The sequence below is a fragment of the Nerophis ophidion genome, linkage group LG04 (assembly GCF_033978795.1).
Source record: "Nerophis ophidion isolate RoL-2023_Sa linkage group LG04, RoL_Noph_v1.0, whole genome shotgun sequence".
Classification (NCBI taxonomy): domain Eukaryota; kingdom Metazoa; phylum Chordata; class Actinopteri; order Syngnathiformes; family Syngnathidae; genus Nerophis; species Nerophis ophidion.
Genome location: NC_084614.1, coordinates 54,317,232 through 54,337,811, shown reverse-complemented (window position 1 = coordinate 54,337,811; position 20,580 = coordinate 54,317,232). Strand labels below are relative to the sequence as shown.

At 38.2% G+C, this 20,580-nt stretch overlaps 1 protein-coding gene across 3 annotated transcripts in view; it reads right to left on the bottom strand.

Annotated features, from left to right (window-relative positions):
- zbtb20 (zinc finger and BTB domain containing 20) overlaps nt 1-19,719 on the bottom strand; it is a 39,189-nt gene extending 19,470 nt beyond the window's left edge. For all 3 annotated transcript variants that reach the window (XM_061898385.1, XM_061898387.1, XM_061898384.1), the window contains exon 1: nt 19,110-19,719. The gene's annotated coding sequence lies outside the window, so the exon portion shown is untranslated. The remainder of the gene's footprint in view (nt 1-19,109) is intronic.
- Nucleotides 19,720-20,580: the final 861 nt, after the last annotated feature.

The following is a 20,580-nucleotide window of genomic DNA, read 5'->3' as shown; positions in this document are numbered from 1 at the left end:
GTATTGAATGAATACAGAATCGTTTTGAATCGGAAAAATATTGTTTTTGAATCGAGAATCGCGTTGAATTGAAAAAATCGATATATTATCGAATCGCGCCCCCAAGAATCGATATTGAATCTCATCGTTGGACACCCAAAGATTTGCAGCCCTAATATATATATATATATATATATATATATATATATATATATATGTATATATACATATATATATATATATATATATATATATATATAGATATATATCCGTGTATATACTGTATATATAAACGTTTACATATCGTGTATATATATATATATATATATATATATACACATATATATATATATATATATATATATATAGATATATATATACATATATATATAACTATATATATATATATATATATGTATATATATATACATATATATATAACTATATATATATATATATATATATATATATATATATATATATATATATATATATATATATATATATATATATATATATATATACATATACTGTGTATATATATTAGGGCTGGGCGATATATCGATATATCGCGGGTTTGTCTCTGGGTGATATAGAAAATGACTATATGGTAGTATTCGAGTATACATTCTCACGCAGTTGTTTTTAGCTGCGGGCATTACTACAGGCTCTTCCCACTCCCTATTGTGTCTCCTTCTCACAGACTGTAAGCGCAGGTTCTTACACATGTCACAAACTGTCACCTCAAACATCACATACGTATGTATACCCACTCGCCCAGCAGAGAATTAGCAGCGTGGCTAACGTTAGCCGTGATGCTAGCGGAGTGTTGCGAAGGTGCGAAAGAAAATGCGAATCTGGTAACAAATTAAGGAAGAATTAATTCCCAAGAAAAACAGAACGGGGTCCATCGTCTGGCAGTGGTTCAGCTTCAAGTGGGAATATGTCGAATAAACAACTTTAATTTGTGAAGTGTGGGGCACAAGCGTTGGTACCAAAAGTAGCATTACTGCTAATATGTAGCAACATTTGAAAAGTCACCTGCTAATAACTTTAATAAATACATTTTGGTAAAATGACTTAGTTGTGATTTCCCTCTCTGCATGAAAGTTTAAAATGAGCATATATTAATGCAGTATGAACAAGAATGTTTTAATGTAGACACATAGAATCATCATACTGCTGTGATTATATGTATCAAGTGTTCATTCAAGGCTAAGGCAAAATACCGAGATATATATCGTATATCGTGATATGGCTTAAAAATATCGCGATATTAAAAAAAGGCCACATCGCCCAGCCCTAATATATATATATATATATATGTATGTATATATATATATATATACATATACATATATATATATATATATATGTATATATATACATATATATATATATATATATATATATATATATATATATATATATATATATATATATATATATATATATATATATATATATAAACGTATATTATATGTATACATCTGCCTCACAATACGAAGGTCCTGCAGTCCTGGGTTCAAATCCAGGCTCGGGATCTTTCTGTGTGGAGTTTGCATGTTCTCCCCGTGACTGCGTGGGTTCCCTCCGGGTACTCCGGCTTCCTCCCACCTCCAAAGACATGCACCTGGGAATAGGTTGATTGGCAACACTAAATTGGCCCTAGTGTGTGAATGTGAGTGTGAATGTTGTCTGTCTATCTGTGTTGGCCCTGTGATGAGGTGGCGACTTGTCCAGGGTGTACCCCGCCTTCCGCCCGATTGTAGCTGAGATAGGCGCCAGCGCCCCCCGCGACCCCAAAAGGGAATAAGCGGTAGAAAATGGATGGATGGATCATCCATTTATCTAATTACGCTATAGAACAAAAGCGCCTAGATGCAAACACCATTTCAAAGAGTGAACCCTTTTTACAGCCTGTTTGGATGCGACAGACAAATAAAACATACAAATGGATATGGCAATTCCTTTGATTTTTTCTCAGGCTGAATGAGTACTTCCAGTCTGTTTAGCAGCTGTCCTAACTCTGAACTTAACTGGGCAGAAACCAAGTCCCCCCTAATAACATGAATGCAATTTTTTTACAATCTCTTAGTTTCCTTATTGCTCAAAGTTTTTTTAATCATGCTCTAATGTTTGATGACTATATATTGTTTTATTCCATTACATTTGCCAGAAAGTTATGTATTCGCTAGGGTCTGTCCGTCTATTAGTCAATTAGCAACATAGCTCGAAAAGTTGCAGGCGAATGTTGATGAAACTATTCAGGAAATATCAGAAATGTAATAAGGAACAAGTGCTTGGGAGATAAAGTCTGGAGGAAGTCTGTGTTTGGTGCTGACAGTGTTTTTTTTTGTGCAAATCTCAATGGTATTACAATAATATTGATTTTATTGACAGGCACCTTTGTGAAGACTCGAGGAGATCAAACCAAGTATGTATAATGAAAAATAAAGAAAATGGCTAAGTTCATATTAAAATTACATATTGACAGCTACACAGGTATGATACAACTCTATGTAAAATCACAACTTTATTTTTGTTATATTACCTATTTGTTTGCTACATCAATACTTATTTCTCTTAAAATTACAAATGTATTCTTTAAAATCAGTACTTTTTTTTCTTTTTTTTAAATAATACTATGACTCTTGGCAGCACGGTGAAACAGGGGTTAGTGCTTGTGCCTCACAATACAAAGGTCCTGAGTAGTCCTGAGTTCAATCACAGGCTTGGGATCTTTCTGTGTGGAGTTTGCATGTTCTCTCCGTGACTGGGTAGGTTCCCTGCGGGTACTCCGGCTTCCTCCCACCTCCAAAAACATGCACCTAGGGATAGGTTGAATGGCAACACTAAATTGGCCCTAGTGTGTGAATGTGAGTGTGAAAGTTGTCTGTCTATCTGTGTTGGCGCTGCGATGAGGTGGCGACTTGTCCAGGGTGTACACTGCCTTCCGCCCGAATGCAGCTGAGATAGGCTCCAGCACCCCCCGCGACCCCAAAAGGGACACGCGGTAACAAATGGATGGATGGACTCTGACTATTTCCTAAAAATAATGAAATAATTATTACATTTTATTGACAGGCACCTTTGTGAAGACTCAAGGACACCCAACCAAACCTAAGTTAAGAAAAGAAAAAAGGAAAACGACTAAGTTTAATTAAAATTACATATATTGACACATACAGAGGTATAACACAAATCTGTCTAATATCCATCCATCCATCCATTTCCTACCGCTCATTCCCTTTTGGGGTGGCGGGGGTCGCTGGCGCCTATCTCAGCTACAATTTGGCGGAAGGCGGCGTACACCAAGTCGCCACATCATCGCAGGGCCAACACAGATAGACATCTGTCTAGTATCACAACTTTATTTTTGTTATCTTACTTATTTATATTTGCTAAATTAATAATCCTCCCAAAATTACAACTTTATTCTTTATAATCAGCACTTATTATATTTTGACTTCATTCATAATAATAATAACATACTTAATATATTTTTATTGGCAGGCACCTTTGAAAGTAGTCACACCACACAAAACATACATACAGATAGGGGCTGCATGGCCTAGTGGGTAGAGTGGCTGGCCAGAAACCTGAGGGTTGCAGGTTCGCTTCCCACCCATTGACATCCAAAAAATCGTTGCCGTTGTGTGATTGGGCAGGACACTTCACCATTGCCCCCGGTGCCGCTCACACTGATGAATGAATGATAGGTGGTGGTCGGAGGGGCCGTAGGCGCAAACTGGCAGCCACGCTTCCGTCAGTCTACCCCAGGGCAGCTGTGGCTACTGATGTAGCTTACCACCACCAGGTGTGAATGTATGAGGAGTTCCCACTTCTCCGTGAGCGCTTTGTGTGTCTAGAAAAGCGCGATATAAATCTAAGTTATTATTATTATTATTAGAAAAAAAACAAAGAAAAATCAGGAAAACATCCCAAGTAAACTTTCAATTACAATTATAAAAAAAAATATTGCAAATGTATCTAACCCAATTTCATGTAGAAGTACGACTGTTTTCGCAAAATATCAACCGTATATTATTTTCATAATAATGCATTTTTCTCTCATTTGTTGCATTTTGTAAACATGCACTATCAGAAAAACACAACATTTGATTGATGTATGGATTAAATTGAAGATTTAACAACAAACATGACATATATCCTTTGTGTAGTAACTCAAAAAGTGCTCCTCCCAAAAAAATTTGCGTGACTGCAATGTATTAGTGAGGGTGCATATGCGTGGTGCACGTTACAGTGTTGTGTGTGTGCACCCTACTGTATGTAGTGACATTTGCGTGTGTCCCCTGAACGGTTAAAAGACTTGCAGCACTGTGACCTACATGTTCCATCCATCTGTGCATTTAAGCACACAAAAGCAACATTCTTCCTCCTTACATGGACTGCGACAATGAATCCTTTCACATTTGAGTATTTTATTACTGGACACGATCTAAAGCAATATAATACAAGGAATGCATCATAAATGTATCACAGAGATCATTTGCTTGGTTTTGATAGATGGTAACAAAAGGAAATGTTTACTATCGATTGTACTTTGCATACGATGAAGGATACTGGTAGTTGAAACACCAGTGCAGCCATATAAAAAACAAATGCCAGCGTCAATCAAAACTGGTTATTACTAATCTTTTTAAAGGCAGAATGTCTAAAATAGCAGTCTTAGCTGCTGAGAATAAATGCAAATGATATACAGTATGGTTAAAAAAAAATCAAATGCATGCTAAATGTAACGTTAGATGAGAGGAATTCAACTGGGTTTTGTTGTCGGGGTGTGTTTTAGCAGGAGGTGGGCAGCTGCATGTTGGGTATATGCACAAGGGTGCTTTAAGCTGTTCAGCTTGACCCTGCACTTTTTGTCAGTTGGCCTGTGCTTCAAGGGGCCGCAATCGAGCCCCTCTTGTAGAAGGTGGCCAGGCTCGACACGCGCTGGCAAAAAATAAAAAAAACGGACACGTTGCGAAATAGAACAGGTAAAATTAACTATATGAAGATGGCTAAATGTCAATATTGCGTCATCGATCAACTGCTTTTGGCATATACATGAATGGCAGATACATGAATTCAAGCACTTGGAGGTGTATTTATAGTTTGGCAAGCCTTTGTGTGGTAAATACATACATATACTACATACCTCACTTGACATATGACCCATCTAAAATTGTCATGCTGACACACTGAAACGCACCCAATCACGTGACGCCTCGTGCACTCTAACCAAGTGATCTGCCAGCCAGCTGAGCAGTTGTCCTTATGTAATACAACTTCAATCCTATGCTAAAACCCAGTGTTGCAAAGGTATACATTTTGTCATTTGGGAGGCAGTGCTACAATCGGAGCACATTAGGAAACATTATCCATACTATAGTGTTGCAATGCCAGTCCTGTTAAGCAAGCTTGCTCCTTTATTTCACAAGATAACAGTGTTTTGCAACATTGTGTATCATATCGTGCTAAAGTTGGACTGCAGTTGATTTGAAACCCCCATTATTTAGCACAGTGACCAGGAGAATAATGATCCATCATCTAAAAAGATGATACAGATAAAAGCAAGTTTAAGAGGAATTATACATTACTACTTTTAATAACACAAGACAACATCAGGAGATCTGTTTCCAAGAATATTACATGACACACTGTTACTTAACATTTTGGAAAAATCCGGTCCATTCCTGCCTCACCTAATCTAGTAGCATAATCTGATGAACACAGGCATTCATGTATTTACACCCAAATTTAAAGGGATTATATATATATTTTTTTTTTTAACATTTAAAACACTTTCTTGTGGTCTGCTTAACATGTAATGGTGGTTCTTTGGTCAAAATGTTGCATAGATTATGTTTTACAGACTATCGTCAAGCCGCTTTCTGTTTTGTCGGCGGTCTTATTTACGTGCCGAAGCCCTCCATCAGGCCAAGATCCCTTCGGCTGCCTCTCCACCTTGTCAGCCATGTTGTAGTATTAAGCACTCCTATATTGAGTCTAATGACAGATGTAAATTACACCTATACGCTACTTAGTATTAGCTAGTCCGCCCCACAACAAGATGATAGAGGAAAATAAGGAATTTAATGACTACAACTTTTGACTACAATTGAACAAAAATGGCGCACTTGCACAAAGCTCCTCGGTTAAACCTCTATCATACATGGAGATGTCCACTGACGTAACTTAGGCAAAATAAGTAACTAAAGACTCCATTTTTTTAAAGGCTCGTTCAGAATAAGTTAGGAATAAGGCACAATTGTTTTATTTATATCTTGGCTAAGTTTCTATGGTTGGATTTCAAACTTTCAGGACTCATGCAGATCCCAAATAGGTACCAACAGGAATGAAATTGGTCCTCTTTCACACACTGCGTAGTGCTTCCAACAATATTTAACAAACATTTTATTATTAGGAATGGCGTTGGTGTGGTTTGTCTTGGTAAAAGATCACCTATGTGCGACTTTGTCATAATTGCTCAGGAATGACTCCAGGAACAAAATGTTGAGGTCACCAGTTGGTGTGGTTATACAAGTTGTATTGCTTATAAGTTGCTGAGCACACATTATACTGATCACACGCTCTGCTGCCAAAACTTTGTTTTTTTTAGGTGAGATGCCAAATGAGTAACGGGGATGTTCATGTTTTCTAACCGTTTCGAGGGGACTCGCGGGATCTGATTGGTTGTTTTCTGCTTAATGTATTACAAGCCTGCAGCTGCAAAGTCTACCAAAGTACACACTAAAAATGTATCGGATGAAAGCTATGTACATACTTTGCAGTTCACTGTTTCCAACGAGAAAATCCGGTCTAGCTGTACAAAGCTGAGAGCCCACTTTGTTTGCATTTGTTTCCAGCATCTTACTTGGCTAACATTGTTTGTTGCTAAGAGATGCAGTGGATCAGGATACTACTGACACCACAAAACACGCTGCCTTCCCCGGCGCTACACTTCACAGATTCCCTGTCAATGTAGGGTTGTTGTGAGTCACTACAGATTCGCCTCACAGCACATGATCACCCCCTCAGCTCGGCCCATGGTAATCACCGTCCTGGCTAATGCACATGAATGGCTGGTCAGCACATCAGCTGGTTCTGGTAACATTCTGCCAAAGATCACGCCACGTGATACCGTTGGCCTGGCTGTGTTACTTTGACGCTATCTGGCTCATTACCGTAAGGCCGCAGAGGCGGGTTTTCGCGTAACATTAACTTGGGATTTTTCATTTTTGTCCAACACAAGGTTTAGGTTAAACTAAAAACAACCCTTTAATGACTACCTAGTGCCACTTCAATGGGAGTGTTTTTATTCTGCCTATGTGTTAGTGAAGTTTATCCTGGCTTTTTCTAAATGCATGTTGGGATACACAGGACTTAACCCTGCACAGATGGAAGAAAACTAACAAAAAAGAAAGCAAAATAGTGTGTGGATGCTGGGAGATGTTGTCATTGAGCAAATATGGTCCATCACAGCATATTATAACAGCCAGATGGGCAGCATAGGGATAATATCAAAGCAATCCGATTGGACGCTCAAGCCTTACTGGCAAAGCCATTGGGTCAACATCATACATTCTAAATTAAAACCAAAAGTATAGCTAACAGTTTGAGATAAAAAAAATAAAAATAATAGCATCACCGACAAGAACGATATGCACTTTTTGTGCTCAAAGGGGGGACTGCACTTTCACCATAATTTTGAGAGACATGACAACAGATGTTTATGGTTTTCATGCATTCTATAAATGTTAAATAAATGCGATCAAAAGTCTGCTTACAATGGAGCCTAGGGGAGCTGCTAAATTCTGCCTATAAAGCCCTTAAAAACATCCAAGCACCTTCATTAGGGTTGTATGTACATGATGTAAGTATATATGTAATGTGTAACATCTATAATAACATTTGATATTTACGTATGTTAATATTTTTAAGCATAGGCGGCGCATTAATTTCAAAAACGCGTCACGACATTTGCTTACCCCCCCAATCACTGATTATTACTCACTCAAAACATCATGAGAGCCAGCAAACATAGTAAAATATCACTTACTGTACAAGGTCTGTTGTCATTAGGATGCAGACTGCTAGGATATTCTTATATTCCCATTTAGATAAAGAATATCCCTGCGACCCCGAGAGGGACTAACGGTCGAAAATGGATGGATGAGCGGATGGTTCATAATCCGAGTGGAGGTGCAGCCCACTCCGTTAGTTTGTGTCGTTCTCGCCAGTTCCAGGTCTTAAATGGCTGTCAAAGTGTACCAACTTGCCGGATTACATCCTCAGCCATCTACTTTCCAGATGAGAGGCATGATTTATGATCTCGATAAACTTCCAAGGAGCAAGATCACTCGATGATGTACACATAGGGACACACGGTAGTGATCACATCACCGCTATGAATATCGACGTTAGCGCTTATGATAACAATGTAAGTAATAATTGGTTAAATTATTTATTAACCTATTTTTTATTTTTTTTCCTGAGGGAACTCTCCTGAAGGAATCAATAAAGTACTATCGATCTATTCAAGTCACAGAATGTAAATAGAGTTTGATTGATTGAAACTTTTATTAGTAGACTGCACAGTACAGTACATGTTACGTACAATTGACCACTAAATGGTAACACCCGAATAACTTTTTCAACTTGTTTAAGTTGGGGTCCACGTAAATCATTCATGTTAAATATTATTAGAGTATTGCTGGTGCTTTTTAAATGGTTATTTATTAGATTTTATGGGCGAATAGAGGACCTCCTATTGGTCGGCGGACTTTTATTTACGTTTATTTCCTATTTAGAATGCATTAAAAAAAAAATCATGTCTGTCATAATGATTGTGAAATCCATTGACTGATGGTGGCGCTATGACACACACTGTAGTAGTGTCCAAATGTTTTCCATTAATGTCCGCATACAGAAAAATCTGAAAAAGCTAAATATGTTAGATACTAAAACTAATACAATGTAGGTCAATCATCATGCTGAAGAATCTGAACACAATATCCACATCTTAGCTACAGTAGGAAGGAAATTTCTATGGCCCCATTTGTTGCGGTTTAGCTAAAACATGAAACGTGACAAATTGAGAGGTGAACTACCCACTTTAGCCACCAGATGGAAGTATAATGTTGAATATCTTAAATTGACCACAATGTCAATTGCTATGTAGAGTGGTGCTGTCTACCATTTTCAGCGGACTACATTGCAAAATGATTAACCGCCACTCTTCCTTTCACACAAGATCCACTCAAGAATGGGACCATATGAATCCCTCCTCTACTGTGTGTGTAATAGGTAACAAAGAAAATTAGTGTAATATCTAATCTTGCCTCTTTAAAGTATATTTTTATTGTTATTCTTTACTAATCAGGGTTTCCCACACATTCATTTATTTGTGGCGGCCCGCCACGAAAGAATTACGGCCGCCACAAATAAAAAGAAAAAAATATATATATTTTTTTTTTTTCGGCTTTTGACTCGCTCGACCACTCATAAAAGCAATGGGACTCTGTCTGTGAATGGAGCTTGTAGTTACATATCATATAAATATGTAAATATTATATAAATATGTACATAAAGTGTTGTAATTATATTCCAACTCCGCGTTCTTCTTGGTCATCGCCGCCGCCGCTGCCTCTACCCCGAACCACCCCACCACACCCACCCGCCGCCCGACCACACCACCACAAATAGATGCCTGACCTGTGGGAAACACTGCTAATATTATTGTTATTCCGCCTATTAAAACTGTTTATTGGCTTTAGCACACTCAAAAACCTACAATACCTCAAAGAAATGTGTACATATGTTTACGATGACAAGACACAGAAACTATGGCAAAATGTGTATTTTATTTTTTTGTGTAATGTTATTGTGAGCTGATAAAAAACAACAACAACAAAAACAACAAATAAGCTGCACTTTGGACAAACCAAGTCTGACCTCTGTAATATTGGAAGGTGCCAGAAGTGAGAAGCAACAGTCGCAAGTTTAGCTGAAGATTTCTTCACATGAGAAACACAAAAAACATATTTCAAAACAATATTTTTGTTAAGACTTTTGTGCAGAGAGAAAAGAGAAAATGCTTGGAAAGGGTGGAGACTTGCTAAAAACTAAGAATATGCACGTACGGTAAATGTTGACAACAGCTAATACTGCCAAGCCGCAACAAATAATGTCACAACTGTTTATCATTTAACTGGAATGAATTAGATATTTAACTTTGACTGAAGAAAATGTACAACTATTACCATAAAAATATCACCAACATCAGACATACAATTTCGGGATGCATTTCCATAATAGAATTTTGAGGGATAATTTAATTCACCAAAATGTTTGTTTCAATGCAATAGGATCTCTGGATGTTGTGAACTCCTGTTTCTATGGCAGCTTCATATTTAGCAGACTAATGTGTCACATTGGATGTCTACGTGTAGGAAGATCAACTTCCAATAACTGAGATCATGTTTTAGTAAACAGGTTGAGCCTAATCAAAAGGACACCGAGTAGTGCGTTTCATTTTGCTGCTATAGGCGCGATTCTTCAAAAATATGAAACAATTCTTTATCATATTATTAATTATTAAATCCGTTTTTGAAGGGATTTCAAACATGCTTAGAGAACGTTCAACATACAACAGTCAGAACACTGCTTTGAAAGACGTACTAGTATATGTACACTACATATCTTCCGTTGTATAATCATTGTCCACAATTAATTGTGGACAATATTACTGCAAAGATGTTCCATTTCCAACTAACCTTGCAAATTTTTTGCAAAAATATGCTTTATAGAGTGTGCTGAGCTGTGTGAGAAATTTCAAGTCACTTGGACTAATGGGATCAAACTTTGGGCCTTTTATATTACCGCTACCTTGTGGCGTATTGTCCGAAAAAACCCAGCACAGGAAACAGAGTTGGGGTGCATGGATTGACAAATTAGTGCTGTTTTGTGTGCACCAATTTATAAGTAGAAGAGTTACAATTATAATCGTTATACCATATGTATATTATCCTCTGCGGCGAATGTGGATGTTTCGCAAAACCAGGATTTTCTCCCCTGAAATGTGTAACTCTGACAAATGAAATAGCCCATACATAAATGTCCACTGTAGAGGGAGATCTCAATGTCAGTGTTTCTTTCATCATTTGGCAGTTTTGCTGCCGCCTGTCTGCCTTTTGTTGCAGTGCCTGGTTTCTGGGTCACAAGGCAGAGCCACCTGCGCACACACCTGATACTCAATTTCTCCTTGCTACTTAAGCTCTCCAATTCTTTTACTCGGCACCAGTAGTTTCCTCATGTTTCACCCTTCCAGTCGTGTACATCTCCTCTGCTTTGGCTCCACTCACGCTTCATGATTTTCTGTGATTTCTGCGATTTCTGCCTCTGCTGTTTAGTGTTAACTGTGTCCTCTCCGCACCTTATGTCTGCATTTTCTGTTTTATCACACCTTTTATGTGTACCCTTGGTTATTTTTACCTTACTCCTTTTTTCTTATTAAAATATATTGTTTTGCTCTATTTTTCAAATGTTGCTGCTTATTTTATTACTACGTTGTAACAATTTGCACTTTGTACACCCCTGTTTTAATTATATATGTTATTTTGGTGTCCATGAATGTTGGAATTTAACAAATGAGATTTTAACTAAACAGATTGATAAAACATACATTTCTACATACAGGCATATATTCATCAAACTCCATGAAAACGAACATTGAGCGCTAATTTTCTATTACCTGGCCAGTCTGCTGGTCTCTGTTTGTGTGTGCTGACTAACTTACAACGCCTGTTGCTCAAACCTAAAACTCTTAATATAACACAACTAATGTAGTCAAGGATTTTGTAGAACATGATTACCATCCTGTTAACGAAAATATTTCTCGATTTATTTATTTTTTACTTGTGGGGATCCGCCACAAGTAAATAAATGAATGAGAAACACTGAATGTGCATGTTATTACTGCTTTTTTCCCCAAAATTCTGATGGCAAATAAGTGATTGGGAGCCAGAAAACGTGCACCTGTGTAGGTGTGGACTTTGCCTGAAAGAGAAAAGAACAATGGCAAGGACGTTTGGCAAGTGGCTTCTTGTCAATTTAATGTTATGTAGTGCATGCTCACTATTTAAAATATTGTGTTTTAAAAGTTTTTGTAAAAGTTTCTCTAAAAATGTACCGTTGGATTTGTGAAGAGACAAGCTTATGTATATTTACATGGCAACCATATGTTTTGCGTGTACTTCCAGGAGAAAATAAAAAGCGTATGTGCAGCAGGAGCGGAAAATCTTCCACTATCCTGAAGCTACCAGTATGATCAGATCGGTTTCTTTGTATTGCATCTATCAACAAAGTCAAACAGTACTGCAAAACACTCATTGCCTTGGACGCAACTTTAAATAGATTTTACCATTTGGTAGTTGAGAAACAGGTACTGCATACCTTTCCTTTTATCATTTGCCTAACACGTTGGCAAGAAACACCAGGAAGAGAAAAAAAAAAACTTTCAGTTTGCAGTTTGCCGTTAAATGCAGCCAAATTAACAAAGAGTCTCCAGGAGGGAGGGATCTAGTTTTTCCTGTGTCTTTATCAAGGTTGACTTTGGGGCAATAAACATTCGAGGCAGTATCCAAGAAAGACATTTGGAGAGAGATTACATTGCAGTCCCAATAAAAAAAAGAAACATATCTGCCAAAGAACTTCTTTCAAAAGATCACATGTCTTCTTTTGGCTGTATTCAGGGTGAATAGAGAAAAAATGGTTCAAATTCAATGTAAACACGTCCGAAAAAGTCTTCATTTTAAGACGGTGCCACAATGTAAACACGAGTGTGGATATAGCTTAGTCATTTCACAGTGCATACAAGCAAACCTGCACACCAAGGCTGTGCAGAACCTTCACATTTTGGCTGCTCTGGCTTCTGTTTACTGGCTCAAGGCAATTGGAGAACAAAAAAAAAAGCAATTTTTCGAGCCAAGATAGAAGCATGAAATACAACAAAAAGAAGACAGTATATTAGTTTGAAAAGTTACCAAATTCTCTTGTACTTGGAAAAAAAAATTCTCAACCTCTGCTTAGATTCTTTTCCCATGCAGCCAGGCTCAGCTCACCATGACTTGTAGCAAACCATATGGGTAGCAGGGTGAACTGAGGACACACATGCCTCTTGGCAAACACACCACTTCACTATTAGAATCCAGGATACATTTTTTACATGATATGAATGCCAGGACCTGCTTGTGTGTTCAAATAGGGAAAACACAAATGTAGTAAAAATGCTCATCTTTCTTACACATGCAAAAAAAAACACTTGTTTTTTTTCTGGGTGGGGGGCAAAAACTCACATTATTAGCCCTAGCTGCATTTTATAAAGATCTTTTATTTTTGTAAAATATATTCATTTTATTTTTTTATAGTCAAACCATGGTAATAAAATGCAAACACGTTTTAGTCAAGGTAATGTAAAAAAAAACACCGGTCACACACTTCAATAGAATCTGATAAACACTCTTAATAACTGTAAAATGAGTCACTGTGTTTGACGTTGAAAAGTATTACAAAACCATGAGAAAAATACAGACATTATTGGACATGAAGGCATTAATGACTGGAACACATGATGTAAAATCTTTTCATTGAGCGTGACATTGCTTTGGTGTGAATAAACAAAAAAATATGTTGTTTTTTTTATTATTTAAATACTACTGTGTTTCTTTGTACTGTCTCCGCTGATTGGTCCTTGTTTTTAAGATGAAATATTATTACATATAACAAGCTGTAGAGAAAGATTGTCAAAGGTTGCATACAGAAAAATGTATTAATGAGGAGGCAACTTTATTTTTTTTAAGTAAGTATGCCTAAATATGCAAATCACCTTACTAATATTTAGATAGCTATTAATTTATTGGAATTAAATTAACTTATAAAAAACTTTGACCACCACAAACAATTCTGGTTATTTTTTAGATTTATTACCACATTATAATAGGACTGTACATGTAGCTTGTTGCTCCAACTCTGTACAGTATATGGCATTGTAGCTGCTTCTTAACACACCTCACATGCACATACCACAGCTGACTTACATCATGAGTTCATCAACATAGTGATAAATGTATTTTTAAAATAATTGCACACTAACAGTACATGTAGCCTTGGAAACATAATTAATATATTTGTGCTTATCATAAGACGCACACAAAAGCGTTTACCATTACACAAAATTAAACCAATACCTCTAAGTCATTATCTTAATTTTGTGTTTGTAAAACGATATAACATTGCAATTTCTTCCAAGATAAAACTTTCCACACACCAACACTGAGTTTTGTGTCATGGCCAATTACGCAAATGAAACCATGATATAATTTAGCGCAGCCTCTAAATACATTCCAGTCCTGGTAACATTCAACATTTTCGCTTTTTCTCCTATACAACTTTTGAATAGTAACATACTCAGCCATACAAAACGAGTGGAACCCGGGCCGCACTTTGGACCCCACCCACTCCTCGCCCCTTCCGGCATACAATATTTATGGATGGTATTTTGATTATATAATAATAAATACATGTGTTTTCCCTTGACTTCCATGTTTTTATTATAGGCAGAGCTGTAAACCTAGCAGAGTCTTCTGCTGTGTTAATTTAGGACGTGCAACACAGGAGAGCATGTCCGCATCCCGTCCCATGTTGGAATGTTGGCTTTGTATTCATCATTTTAGAAAATGTCAAACAATACAATCTAAGAAACACGGCATTTATTGTCACACGGAGCCTTGGAAATTACATTGTGCTTCATAAGACTGACATTTAGACAGTATTGCATGGGGACAAAAGCCTTTTGACAACAACGTTCACAAATTGGGCCTCAATGTGTGCTTTCATGCATTCCTGTGATACGAGCAAGGAGGGGAGATTCCAAAGCAAAAAGAAACTGAAAAATATGCCTTTTAGTTTCGGATCAAGACATTTTTGCTCTGGAAGGCAAAGGATTGGGAGCTGGGGGCGGGGAGATATTTCAATTCTTAGAATACTAGTTACAAAACTTTAACCAAGGTACTGTAGTATGCGTAAAAGTGGTGCAAAATTAGATTTGATCTTGATTGAAATTACAAAAAATAACTCCCCGCACCCTCTCAAAATCAGGCAGATTAATTTATTGCTGCTGCTGCGAGGAAAATCACCAAAAATTCATGTAACGGCATTTTTCTGTTGCATGAAAGCATGCGCTGGAAACAACTCTCATTAATTACATGATGGGGCACCACATTCACCAGTTGTGTTACTGGTATGGGACAAAGCTGCGTGTCCAACAAAGTACACTAAAATCTAAAATCGTGTCATGGCATCAAACCAGATTATTATTGAATGTTGGAAAACATTGACTTTTAATCGAAAATTTTAAGAATATTTTACAGTCATTTATTTTGTATAAAAAACGCGTTTGTTGTCATACTATAATGCCAGAGAGCATAACATTGTTTGAAATAGGATGTTTTGACCTTGTTGCTATAGTAACTACGAAAGCTTTTTTACAGCTGTAACTGCCGTAAAATACTATTGGCAGATAAAATGAAAAAATAGATAAGATGCTCAATTAAAAAAAAAAAAAACATGCACCTTACCCTATGTCATTATGGAGTTAATCAGTTAGTAATACTTGTATTATGACTTCTCCCAATACTACAGATGGCTTTCTTCACCGATTGGCTACAAGAGGTCACATGGTCCTATAGAGCAGTGGTTCTCAAATGGGGGTACGCGTACCCCTGGGGGTACGCATACCCCTGGGGGTACTTGAAGGTATGCCAAAGAGTACGTGAGATTTTTTTTTTAATATTATAAAAAATAGAAACAATTCAAAGATTCTTATAAATATATTTATTGAATAATACTTCAACAAAATATGAATGTAAGTTCATAAAGTGTGAAAAAAAAATGCAACAATGCAATATTCAGTGTTGACAGCTGGATATTTTGTGGACATGTTCCATAAATATTGATGTTAAAGATTTCTTCTTTTGTGAAGAAATGTTTAGAATTAAGTTCATGAATCCAGATGGATCAATCAATCAATCAATCAATGATTATTTATATAGCCCTAAATCACTAGTGTCTCAAAGAGCTGCACAAACCACAACACAAACCACAACGACATCCTCGGTAGAGCCCACACAAGGGCAAGGAAAACTCACACCCACTTTAAGTTGATGATTACTTCTATGTGTAGAAATCTGTATTTACAATTGAATCACTTGTTTATTTTTCAACAAGTTTTAGTTATTTTTATATCTTTTTTTCCGAATAAGTATATAGTTCAAGAAACACCACTACAAATCAGCAATATTTTGCACTGTAATACAATTTAATAAATCAGAAACTGATGACATAGTGCTGTATTTTACTTCTTTATCTCTTTTTTTCAACCAAAAATGCTTTGCTCGGATTAGGAGGTAGTTGAATTAAAAACATTTTTACAGGGGGTACATCTCCGAAAAAAGGTTGAGAACCACTGCTATAGAGCCTTATAGTGGCATGCATTTGGTGTCCATTTTAACTGAAGTTGCCATTTCCTTGCTCTGCTGAGTTTTAAAACTTGAACCACAAATTTCTTATTCTACCGAGACAAATGGAAGAAATGTGCGCATAAAGACAAATAAAATAAATTATATTTGGTGTGTAACATTTGTTCCACTCACAAATTTGTACTTCATTACTAAAATGGTGGTTCAGAACCAGACTGGACTCTGGAGTGTGATTTGAATACAAGGTCTGTTATTGGTATTATTACTATCATCATTGCAATGTTCTTTTCAGAAAGCAATCGTTTGAAATGTCTAATTGTAATATATGCGGTACGGCAGGTATGCTGAAATTTGGATATTCTTTTTAATAATGAAAATATGACAATATATGGACTACATTAGAATATGTTGTTTTTAAATGTGTACTCCACTTTGATATATTTTTATTTAGTTATACCCTTTGCTTCTCCATCTTTGCACCAATCTTGAACACATTTGGGTAAAAAGAAAACTACTATTTAATGAGTGCATAATCTGTAGGCTTAATCTTTTTTTCTTTTTAGGCAGCAGTGACTTGAAATAATTATGAATATTGACCCGCATTCTGTGTGCATGTCTAATAAAAGCTGAATTTTGGGTGGTAGGGTGCAGCATGGCACTAATTAAACACATTCACAAGACAAGTTGGAATATTAAATGTGCTATAAAATGGGGGTATGGTACGATTTGTATTTTTGAGGGTGAAAATACATTTGAGGATGTGAAAAATGGCTGACAAGCTAAAGAGGACAAGAGAAGAATTGTGTCACCAAAAAGAAAATTGGGATTGATTGCTGGGTGTGGATTAGCACGCTCTTCACACACGCACACACACACACACATGCAAAAACACGCACACACATACACACGCGCACACACACACACACACCTAGCTCTCCAGTTTCTCCTTCATATAATAATGAGTTTCCTTGGTCTGCAGACATGCTCTTAAATATTCATTAGTCATGGGTGGGATTTAAGCAGTCACACAAAAAGCGGGCACAGGCTGATGCACAAACACTGTGCATATTAATGTACATGTGGAATATATGCATATAATAAATAGTGATTTCAGCGAGATGAAACAAGTCACACTGAGGCCTTATCTCGTCTCCTCTAGGCTGATGAAATCAGTTTTGGACATAAAGCTGCTGCGAGAGCTCTCACACACTCACACATGCACACTCAAACATACAACACAAGTACCCTCCAATTCATCAAACAATAAAAGGTCCAAAAATACAGGTGTTGAGTTTAGTCTTTGCCGATAAAAGGACTCCTCCATCCCACATTGAACATTTCAACATGCATTCCCCCACATGCCAGCCAGTCGATCAATAAAATCACATTTGGGATGACCTCACATCACATGTGCCACATCAGACCAGCGCATGTGTCAATTTGCAACGAGGGGTTGTAACTCATTCATGTTAGCGTTGACGTATTACAGAAGAAGAATCACACAACTGCTGAACAAGAGTGTGCATGATGTGCTCTGATCCAAAACTAGAACCAAAGCCGCAACTGTAACCTGTGTTTTTTCAGTGACAACCTGACCTGACCCCAATACAAACAAGGTGTGTGGAATACATGGCGTGGTGCGTTAAACTGCCGAGACAATTGCAGTATGGGACGACATCTGTTTGCAACTCATAGTCGCACGCACACTCTCAGTCTTTCTCCTGGATGAAGCCCGAAAAACAGACTATTTGAGCACGTCTTATATAACACGTCACATCTTATGTATCAATACGGCTTTTAGATCTGAAATAAAAGGGCCCACTGAGAAGCTCCTCTTGCAACTTTAATCATGCACGGCTCCAAATCTAGGCCACCCTCAGCCGAAAAAAAACCCACCAAAAAACAGCAACGTATAGCTGGCTTATAATAAAAGTGTGCTCAATTGAACTTGTGACACTCAAAGAAATTGAGTATTTCCAGTAGTGTTGCCATGTAGCACTGACAAGTACAATTGATTATAATAAAACAATTTTAAAAAGTGAGCTGAACATGTGCTTGGTTGGGATTTAGGCAAGTTCCACTACAGAAGACGAAGAAGAAAAGAAGAAGAAGTAATAGACGATTGGAGAAAGTAGAAGGAAAGTGACGGACACGCGGACACTTGTTCCAGTGTTGTAAAATACGAGCATCGCTGACAAGACACTTGAACGCACCATTATGCTGAAAAAAGTAAGACGGTAGGGGTGGCGTTGGGGGGGGGGGGGGGGGGTTGTGGTGGTGCTGGGGGGGGGGGGGGGGGGGCAGGTTGACAATAATGACGGATGGGAAACTTGCGTCATGTCCAGCTTGTTTTTTTTGTCCCCCAATATAAATGGACAACGAAAGCGCCGTGGCAGCGTGGACTGACTGACTGAGGGCTTCACTCCTCGCACGGAGGGACGCTCCAGTTCCGCCATCCATTGAATCAACACACACATCAAAAAGAAGCACACAACTCAACGGACACAAAACAGTACCGTCACGTCCCGACTTTTTTTTTTTTTTTTTAAATATAACATGCATTTCAAAAAAAAAAAAATGTCTTACCTCCACTTCGAAGCTTGGCTTTGGGAGAAAAAAAAGTGTCGTAGATCTCCCCCCCCTACCCAAGACGAAAAAAAGGTCTGAAGCTGGAATATGTCAAAGTGTCGCTTTCACTTTGTTTCATTTCTCACTTCCATCTTCTTTTCATCTCATCAATAAACACACGCTGCAGCCTACCTTCATAGAAGCAGCTCGCTTCGAATGTGCCCTCCCATTTTTTAACTATACATCGAGTAGTTTGGGAGAGGAGGGGAGCCGGAGGAGGGGGGTGCAGGCACGCCTTTTCACTTAAAGCTGCCATTGGGGGAGAACAGTGCGCCGTCTTGCACTTATTATTAGTGAGCCCCCCATGGAAGAAAGGGAGAGCGAGGCGAGCGAGAGGGAGGGAGAGAGAGAGAGAGGGGCTCCATTATGTGCAAGCAGTGGGAGTTGTTATAGTACTACTACTACTAGTAGTAATGTGCCTCCTACTCTCTTCACGAGGCACTATTTACAAATAGACGCGGCGACACGGCAAGCCGCCAATAAACAGAAGCACTTTTTAGGATAGTTGTCAGCAAAATACTGAAGGTAGGCCGGCGTCGTGGTGTAAAAAAACGATAGAAACGATAGCGTCCACAAATGTGAATGAACTCTCCTTATGCCCTCCTCTCGTCTACATCACCAAGGACGGTGGGCGGGAGGGAGCCCGGAGTCATGTGTCCATCACGCGTTCTAACTTCCTATTGGACGCTAGGGCCGTCAGTCACGCGTGGCGCCCTCGCCCGGGTTTCCTATTGGCCGGTGCCCCCGCCCGTCACGCCGCGGGCACCAAACAAGCTAGATTGTCTGCGGTGTCTTCCACTTTCTACGCATTTCTATTTTCTCATTTATTTATTTTTTAACGTCCCGAGCTGACCTCGAGTTTGGGAGCAGGGGGGAACAAACGGTGCCGGTTCGGCTGCCCAATCAGATTCAGTGGAAGGATTTGATTTGATTTTATTTTTTTACCCACCTTTCGTGTTGTTGTTTGGGGGGGGGGGATTCGCCCACTTCTCGTTATTATCCAACGCCTTGAGATAGATTTTGGCTGGCATAGAATGAAGCAAATGGGTCATGTGGGACCAACCCCCCCCCCTCCCCCCTCACCCGTCTTAATGTCCCCCCTCCCTCGCTGTCTAGACAGTGACAGGTGTGTGTGTGTGTGTGTGTGTGTGTGTGTGTGTGTGTGTGTGTGTGTGTGCGTGTGTGTGTGTGTGTGTGTGTGGTCGCCATCGGAATAATGGGTGGTGTTAATAATGACCATGCAATATGCATATGTGTAAAAACGTGCCATATAGACTGTGCTCGCACGCAAAAAAAAATAAAAAATAAATGGCTTCCTGACAGAGGTCATCTGAGGTTACTCGCCTTCTCTCCAGGCGCGCCACTGTCTAGATGTGCAAAAAATATATATAATAGTAAAATCCACTTTAACAATCAACAGAAAGGTAAG